General features: G+C 40.9%; 1 long non-coding RNA gene across 1 annotated transcript in view; it reads right to left on the reverse strand.

Moving 5' to 3' along the window:
- Positions 1–6,486: 6,486 nt before the first annotated feature.
- The window catches only part of LOC115276415, a 45,913-nt gene continuing 43,211 nt past the window's right edge, over positions 6,487–9,188 (reverse strand). Inside the window, exon 7 of the long non-coding RNA XR_003901921.1 lies at positions 6,487–6,802. This is a non-coding gene — a long non-coding RNA (uncharacterized LOC115276415). The remainder of the gene's footprint in view (positions 6,803–9,188) is intronic.

Below are 9,188 nucleotides of genomic sequence, written 5' to 3' on the forward strand. Positions count from 1 at the left end.
GGTGCGGCTGTGGGCCGCGGAGCGGGGCGCCCGGGAGCGCGGAGCGGGGCCCCGAGATGAGAAGCAGAAATTTCGTAGCAGTGGAGAGGTGACCCGAATGCAGGAAGGACTTCTGAGAAGTCCTTTGGTGGAGCATGGCTGTGAACGTCTGGAAGGGGATCAAGGTGGAGAAACCCTGGACCCGGTTACAAGACTTCCTGTACATGAGGGATGTCCCACTGGAAGCAAATCCTGTGAATGCGCTAAGTGTAGAGACGGTTTTTTCCTTGAGAAGCTGGGAAGACCTCCCTCAGGCCTCAAACCGAGTCCCGGGGAGGAATGCGGGCCGGCCTGCAGCTCCATCTCCAGCGTCAGCACTCGGGTGGACACAGACCTTGTAGAGAAGCCCTGTGAAGGTCGGGACACCGGGAGAGCCACTAAGACATATGCAGAACGTCTCAGCAGGAAGAAATCGCTAGAGTGCAAGAAATGCAGGAAAGCTCTCACTCGCACAGCTTCCTTTCAGGGTCATGTGCAAGGCGACCGTGGACAGAGTGCGCATGCTTGTGATGTGTGTGGGAAAGCCTTTGGGTATCACTCTGGTCTTGCACGTCATGTGAAAACTCACACTGGGAAGAGACCCTGTCAGTGTCCGGAGTGTCGGCGAGCCTTCGAGGATAAGTCAGGCCTGCCAAAACCTGTGAGAACACACGCTGGGGAGAAACCCTATAAATGTCAGCTTTGTGGGCAAACCTTCCCTGTTCAGCTCTCCTTTCTAGTCCATGTGAGAAGTCACACAGGGGACAGACCCTTGAAATGTAAGCAATGTGGGGAAACTTTCAAGAAGCATCTACCTTTTGAGCGTCACATGACCACACACAATGTAGTGAAACCCTAGGAATGTCAGGAGTGTGGCAAAGCCTTCAAGTATCACCCAGACCTGCGAGTACATATGAGGACACACACTGGGGAGAGACCCTATGAATGCGAGGAATGTGGGAAATCTTTCCGGAAGTATGACCATTTAAAATGTCACATGACCACACACAGTCCCGTGAAACCCTATGAATGTCAGCAATGCGGCCGATACTTCCGGGATCGCACAGCCCTGGGAGTGCACATGCGGACCCACACTGGGGAGAGACCCTATGAATGTCAGCAGTGTGGGGAAAACCTTTAGATATGTTGAAAATCTGCGAGAACATGTGACAATACACACGGAGGAGAGACCCCATAAATGTCAGGAGTGTGGGGAAGCCTTCATTCGACACCACATCCTCGGACTCCATACTGCGAGGAGACACTCGGGATGGACACTTAGAATGTCAGGAGTGTGGGGAAACTTTCAGGAAGCATCGACTTTTTCTTTTTTTTTTTTTAATTTTTTTTAATGTTTTTTATTAATTTTTGATACAGGAGAGACAGAGCATGAGAGGGGGAGGTCAGGGAGAGAAGGAGACACAGAACTGGAAGCAGGCTCCAGGCTCTGAGCTGTCAGCACAGAGCCTGACATGGGGCTCGAACCCACGAACGTGAGATCTGACCTGAGCCGAAGTCAGAGGCCCAACCGACTGAGCCACCCAGGCGCCCCGCATCGACTTTTTCAACGTCACATGGCCACACACAATGTGGCGGAACCCCATGAATGCGAGGCGTGTGGCAAAGCCTTCAGGCATCACCGAGACCTGCGAACACATGCGGGGACACACACGGGGGGAAAACCCTGAATATGCCAGCGCTGTGGGAAGGCCTTCACGTCTCCTTCCCACCTGGGGGTCCATTTGAGGACACACGCTGGCGAGTGACCTTTAGAGTGTGTGGAGTGCGGGAAAGCTCTCAGTCAGCTGCAAAATTTTCAAAGCCATTTGAAAACACAGCACAATTAAACCCTATGAACTAGAGGTGTGGGAAGGCGTACACGGTCTCCTCATCTCTTCGAGTCCACATGAAGAAACGCCCTGGGGAGAGACCTTGACACGTCACTGCTCCCTTCAAGAGCACGTGAGGCTGCACAGTGGACGGGAAGGCTTTGTATGGAAGGACTCTGGTGGGACCTTCCAGTGTCCCAGAGCCCTGCAAGTACGTGCGATGACCCTCTGTGGGCAGAACCTCGTGAATGACCGCTGTGTGGGGAGGCCTTCATTTGTCCCTCTTCCCTTTGAGCACACGTGTGAAAGTACAGTGAAAATTCAGGCGGGAGAGAAATCTTTGTGTTGAATATGGCTTTGACTTTGCTGGTGCCTCTGCCTTAATAGGGATTTGAAGTGTATAATTCCCAGTTTGTGTCACTGATAGGAACACTGATGGTTTTAAGCGGCCTTCGTTGTCCTCTACATCTGTATGACCGAGATGTCGTTACCTCAGACGTGAACTAATCACAGGGGAATGTACTACATGTCTTTTCCCCATTGCAGTGTCTTCTGGACCTGGAGGTGATAACAATGTGTCTATTATTGATGTGTACATGCACCTTTACATAGTTTTACCAAAATAAAGTCCTGAATTCTACAAAAAAAAAAAAAAAGAAAAGAGACTATTAAATAAGAGGAGACCTAGGAGTGAGCCCTCAGGAATTCCAACATTTAATGCCAGTTAGAAGAATATAGTTATGCATGTGGGCCAAAGAGATTACAGCCAGAGCAGTTTGAAGAACACCAAAGGTGCATTTTCTGGGTGACAAGGGAAAGAAGGGGCCAGCATGAAGAGAGACTACTTAGCAAACATGATGAAGATAAATAAAACTAGACAGTGGCTTTACCACTGGAATTCAGGAGAAAGAGTTGGCTCTTTCACTGGAATTCAGGAGAGAGAGTTGGCTAGTCAATAGCTAAGATGGTCTAGTGGTTGTCGTGAGAAATTTGAGCTTTTGCTTTGTATTTATTTTTGGTGGAAAGATTTCAGCATCTCTCAGAAACTCCTGGGAAGGGCATATTTCAGAGAGAACATCTGAAAGCTCAAAAGAGAAAAGCAACTGAAAAAGAAAATGTAGGAGAGGACAGGATGTAAGCAGAAGGGGTATAAAGGGGAGGCTTCCACCGGGGAAGAGGTGGCCCCTGGGTCAATCAGGATGGTGTAGTGTCAGGGTTCTCCAGAGAAACAAAACAGGATAGAGAGAGAGATGGGAGGGGAGGTGGATGGGCATTGGGCCACGTGGTTATGGAGGCAAAGTATCTAACCTGGAGAAGCAGGAAAGCAGGTAGTATAATTCAGTCTTGAGTCTGAAGGCCTGAGAACCAGGAGCTCCAGTGTCTGGATGCAGAAAATGGACACTTCAGCTCAGAGATGATATCTCTCAGAGATCTCATCCCAGAGAGAGAATTTGCCCTCCCTCTGACTTGTTCTATTTGCGCCCTTCCTCTATTGCCTGATATCAACTCACTTTGGCGAGGAGGATCTTCTTTGTCATCTACTGATTCAAATGCTTCCAGAAACATCCTCACAGACACACCTAGAAATAATGTTTTACCAGCTCTCTGGGTCTTCTTTAAACTCAAGTTAACACATACAACTAACAATCACAGATAGCAAATGAACAAAAGTTCACATTTGATATTGGCAAATGTAGGTGTTCTATCTCCTGGCATCTACTAAAATATATATATATGAAACAATAGGGACAAATAAAAGGATGTCTGATGCAGTATTTTTTATAAAAAGTGAAAATTTGGAACTACTAACAATCATAAAATGGTTAAATTAAGTTAATGGTTCAATTATATTGAAATGCTATACAGCTAACTCAGAAATATTTTTCAAAAATATGAATGTCACTAAAAATCACTATTTTCACTGAAATAAGCAAGATGCAAAACTGTTATCTTCCAATGTGTCTCTCTAAGTGTGTATGCCTTTATAAAAACTGTGGTGTTTTATATCAAATAATATTCATCCTCTAAGGAAGGTGTGGCTTGGGTAATTTTTTTTCTTTGTATTTTCAATTCTTAATAAATTAACATGTTTTTTAGAATCAAGAACATATATGTCTTAAAAAATAAAATTGGTATCTGAATCTCAAAAACCAACCAAATAAGTCTAGTCTCATTTAAGTCTAGATAAGCGTGAAAAAAGGGCAAATTAAAAGTTGGAAGGGACTCAGCAAATATATTTTTTTTCTGAAGGAATTGTCCAGTTGGTCTTTAAATGTTCTTTCTGATGAGGAAAAAACTCTCTAAAGGCCTGATATATGAGGGAAGCCATTTTAGAATTCTTTCTAAGCTTGAGTGTTCAAAAACTCTGCTCAAAGCCAAAGACTGATTGATGGCCCACCACGCATGCATTGAACATCTGCTTTGTGAATGAGTAGCCTAAAGGAAAACCATCTTGTCCTGAAGATACCGATCAATGCATCTACTCCATGCATTCCTTCATGGAAAAACACGTGATTCTTGACTACATGCTAATCTGTAATCTTTTGAGCTTCTACAAGATGTAAAAAAGTATATAACCCTGTAAAAACGGATCATTCTCCAGAGTCCTTTCTTCCCCGTGAAGAGCATGTTTTCCAGGCAGATGTCCTAATGTAGGCTTGAATACAACTCTTTTGTACTTTTAGAGATACTAAGAGATTTGTTCATTTTGTGTCAACATTTCCAGCTCATCCCTGGCACGGTTCAGGGGCAGCTGTTGCTAAATGCAAATTAATGCACCCTTACATTTAAAATGATCATTTCAGATTGTGTTTCTACATATCTGTGGTAGGACCACTTCCTGACTTTGCTCAAATTATTTCTTTGGGCAAACAAGACTACTGTCTTCGTTGTACTGACCTGAGGACAATCCAACTTTCCAACACATTATTTTGGAAACTCTTTCTGTTTGAAAATATAATAATATAATATCTTTCTATTTATGCCAGTTTTCTTAGTTCCAGTATATATTTTCAGCTCGATATTTGAGCTTCTTTAAGGCTTTGCATTTTATTTCTGCTTACCCTCTTTGAGAAAAACCAAGTTCACAGATCAAGATTATTTGTATAAAAAAAAAGAGGGGAAGAGGAACAATTATTAATGATATAAGAAGTCCTACATAAAATTACTGGCAAGCAGCCTGTGGTTTTCTCAGAAGCTAAAGGCATTTTATTATCTAATTAAGGTATCATCTGGGCAATGGAGTAATAGCAATGCGCCATTCTACTACTAAGCCATGGGATTTAATTTATGTCAATATAAACATTACACTGAGAATCTAGAGGAAAAATACTATAGTTTAAGAGAAAACTTCTAAAGGTGAGATACATAAATTCTAAATTCAAAATTCCTGATTCTGATTCTGCAAATAATTAACAGTGTGACAACAGGCACTTAGCATGTAGGGACCCTTCTTCGAGCCTATGTAAAATAGAAGCAGTAATCTCTCTTTTACTTATTTTGCATTGCATCTCAGAATTACTGTGAAGCTAAAATAGCACGTGTGCAAATATATGGAAGAGGAATTATTAAACAAATACACTGTATAATCTGGGACACACACACACTCGCCCTCACAGTATTTCCAATGAAGTGTAGCATTTCAACATTAACTCCCTGTATATTTTCATACATCTTTTATTTACTAACTTTACTATGTCAGAGGTTCTAAAACCATTGCATGTCCTGCAAGATGTTCTATGAAAAAAGGGGGGTTCTCTTGTTTAAAAGTTCGTGAAATAGTAGTACACTTTATTCCTCATTAGAGATTTATAAAACATATTAACATATTAAAGCTATGAGAAGTCCTATAGTTAAAAAAGATGGGGGGACTTAATTTTGAGTATCCTGGAGTTTCCAAATTTCTTTGATTTTGCAAGAATATGCTTTTTAAATGTGCTGTATCCAATAACATCTCATCTGACACCAAATTACCAGGGTCTCATAAAACAGCTTAGGAAACACATGTCTGTGTTATTTTTGTCATCCTCACTTGTCATTCTGTGTGTGTGTGTGTGTGTGTGTATGAATGTGTGAATGATATAAACATATTTATATGATTCTACACATATAAAGTTTGATATATTTCTTGTCAAACCACACTCCCCAATACAGTAGGCAGTAGTCCCTAGAAATATGGCAATTCTGAATGAAATGTGCTTGAAGTGTAAAATACACACCAGATTTTGAAGACTTGTTAAAAAAATTGAAAACAACCAATAACATTGTGCAGATTTGCATGCCGAAAGGATAATAATTTGGATTTTTTGAGTTATATAAATTATATTACTTAATTTACCTAATTTTTAAAGACAATTTAACATTATATATATATGACTCTTACATTTTTATTTCTTTTGGACACAACTGGTATAAAATAATGTTAGAAAATTTGAAAATTCTAACAAAATACAAAGAAGAAAATTAACTTATAATTTCATCTCCTAAGGATACTTTAAAATCTATTTTCCAATAATTAGTTTTCTATGCTTATGTTATAAGAATTAGGATCAAAATACATACATATAGATAGATAGATAGATAGATAGATAGATAGATAGAAGATAGATGATTGATAGATAGATAGATAGATAACCACTAAAACCATCTTTCTTTACTTTATTCTAAGGGCTGTCCATGGTGTTGGGCCATATAGAGTTTGACTTCTTTCCTCTTCGTTCTGGTAAGCATAAAGCCCTACATACAACTAAATAACTTCAGGATACAAAATCACCGAGAAAATACGCACTGAGAAATAAGCACCAAGTCCAAGGATTTCACCAGGCTGTGTCTGAAGTTGAGTCTGGTTTCAGAGCCTTCTTGTGACCTTGGGAGACAGCAGAGAGGAAGGCAATCTAGGCTTGAACATAAACAAGCCCACCGGGAAAGAATTCTTCTTCATCAGATTTGCCTTTAGTCTAAAAAAAGAAACCACATATAAACTAAACCCCAGCTTGCCGCTGCCATTTATTTAACGAAGTTTTAGAAAAGCAGAAACTTCACTGTAGTCAGTGATTTATTGCCCAGGGGAGTTCAAGGAAACTCCCTCATGTGAGCTATTCATTTTCTTGTTCTGAACATCCCAAATCATCTCAGCAGGAGGGGATGTGTGTCCCTGACCTTGGCCGCTTTCTCTGGTTTGCGTTTTCATTTGCTAAATAGGTCACAGCACATTGTTTATTCTGGCCCACAGCTCCAGCAACGCTGTGGGATTCCCTTTCCTCAGCCTTGCCCTCTGCTATTCTCTCCTTCAAACCCCCACCCTCTGGGACTTGCATAAGCACTCAAGCAACTTAAATCGTGCCTGAGTCCACATCAACAACCAGTTCAGCGGTCTCAACGGAAGGAGAGATGGTCTATGATTCTATTCAGTCTACCAGGCAGGCAAATGAATGGAAAACAGTCGTGTTTGAAGTTTGCCATTGCAGAGATTAAATAACTAGCTTGAGCGGACTTACACTTTCTAACCACACATACGTTTTAAGTGGACATACCTCTTTAGCATTAGTTTTGTAGATTCTGCCTTCTTCCAATTTTCCTTTTGTTTTTCTCCTTTCGATTTTTCTGCTTCTGTTACATATCCTTCCCACCCCCAAGCCAGCAATTGAAATGCTACTTTGTTTTCATAAGATTTCTGATCATCAAAAGATCACACATTTTGTGGGTGATTGAGTCTTACACCCCATCCTGCGAGGCCAGAAATGAACAAAAGAGTAATATATAATGTGAATGACTCTCAAAAGAAAACATAAAAAGGAAATGCATTCTCTTCACTCCAATTCTGCATCTTCTCCATTCAACTTGCTTTTGTTCTTATTGAAAAATTTTCATTTCTCTAATCTTTTTTTGCACAATTGAATTTTCCCCCTCTCTTCCTGCCTTCTCTGAGCATGTTGTATAATTCCATTTCATCTCCTCTCTTAGTATATCAATTATACTTCTTTAAAGTATAGTGGTTACACTGGAGTTTGCAATAGATATTTTTAACGAATTTAAGCCCACCTTCAAATGACACTATAATGGTTCAGGTACAAGGCAAGTACTTACACAGAGTACCTAACTTCTGCTTACATAGCAACATTGTTGCTATTACTCTGAATAGGTATCTTTTAGATCAATTAAGAAAAACACTGGATTTTATCTTTGTTTACTTCTCCATTGTTCCTCTTGCTTTATGTAGATCTGAGTTTCTGATACGTATTATTTTTTGTTTCTCTGAAGAACTTCTTTGAGCAATCTCACAGGGCAAATCTGCTGATGAATTTCTTTAAAATTTTTGTTGGAGAAACTCTTTATTCCTCCTTTGTTTTCTAAAAATTTTTTAATTTTTTTTAAATTTATTTTTGAGAGACAGAGAGAGAGAGCATGCGAGCAGGGGACGGTCAGAGAGCGAGAGAAACACAGAATCTGAAGCAGGCTCCAGGCTCTGAGCTAGCTGTCAGCACAGCCCTCCTTTATTTTTGTAGGATAATTTCTCTGGATAAAGAACTCAAGGTTAGCAGGAGGGTTTTTTTGTTTGTTTGTTTGTTTGTTTGTTTGTTTTTTTAACACTCTATATAATGTCTCTCTATTCTCTTCCTGCCTGCAAGGTTTCTGACCAGAAGTCCCCTGTAGTTTTTCTCCTCTTTTCTCTTGAAGGGTAGCAGAAGATGCCACCCCAAAATATGCCACTTTGTCACAGGAGTATTTGGAGCTGATGGTAATTGAGAAGAAACAGGTACAAGAAAAACTCTCTGGCCTTTTCCATTTGCCTAAAACCAGGACAGAAATTTGTAAAGGTGCCCCCCCCCCCGGCCCCGCCCCTACCCCCACTGTATCTCTATCTGGAAGAGACAGAAGTTAAATCATCAAAGACAACTAAAAACCCAGAGATTTCAGCAGAGGAATCTACATAACAAACTTCACTAACTAGTCTTTATCTATCATTAGTTTCCCTATAAATTTACCCTCTCACAACACATTGTCTGAGAAACTCAAAGTCCTTGTCTTTGTCTTATTTCTCTAAAAATTTGGAGGTTTTGGTAAGATGCTCTAAAAACCTCAGTTCTTTTTTTTTCCTCCATAATATTTTATTGTCAAATTGTTTTCCATACAACCCCCAGTGCTAAGTGCCCTCCACCATCACCACCACCTCTTTTCCCCCCTCCCCCTTCCCCCTCAACCCTCAGTTCATTCTCAGCATTCAATAGTCTCTCAAGTTTTGCATCCCTCTCTCTCCCCAACTCTCTCTCCCTCCTCCGCTCCCCCTGGTTCTCCATTAGGTCTCTCTTGTTTTCCTGCTAGACCTATGAGTGCAAACATATG

This window comes from Suricata suricatta, chromosome 13, assembly GCF_006229205.1.
Source record: "Suricata suricatta isolate VVHF042 chromosome 13, meerkat_22Aug2017_6uvM2_HiC, whole genome shotgun sequence".
NCBI classification, from domain to species: domain Eukaryota; kingdom Metazoa; phylum Chordata; class Mammalia; order Carnivora; family Herpestidae; genus Suricata; species Suricata suricatta.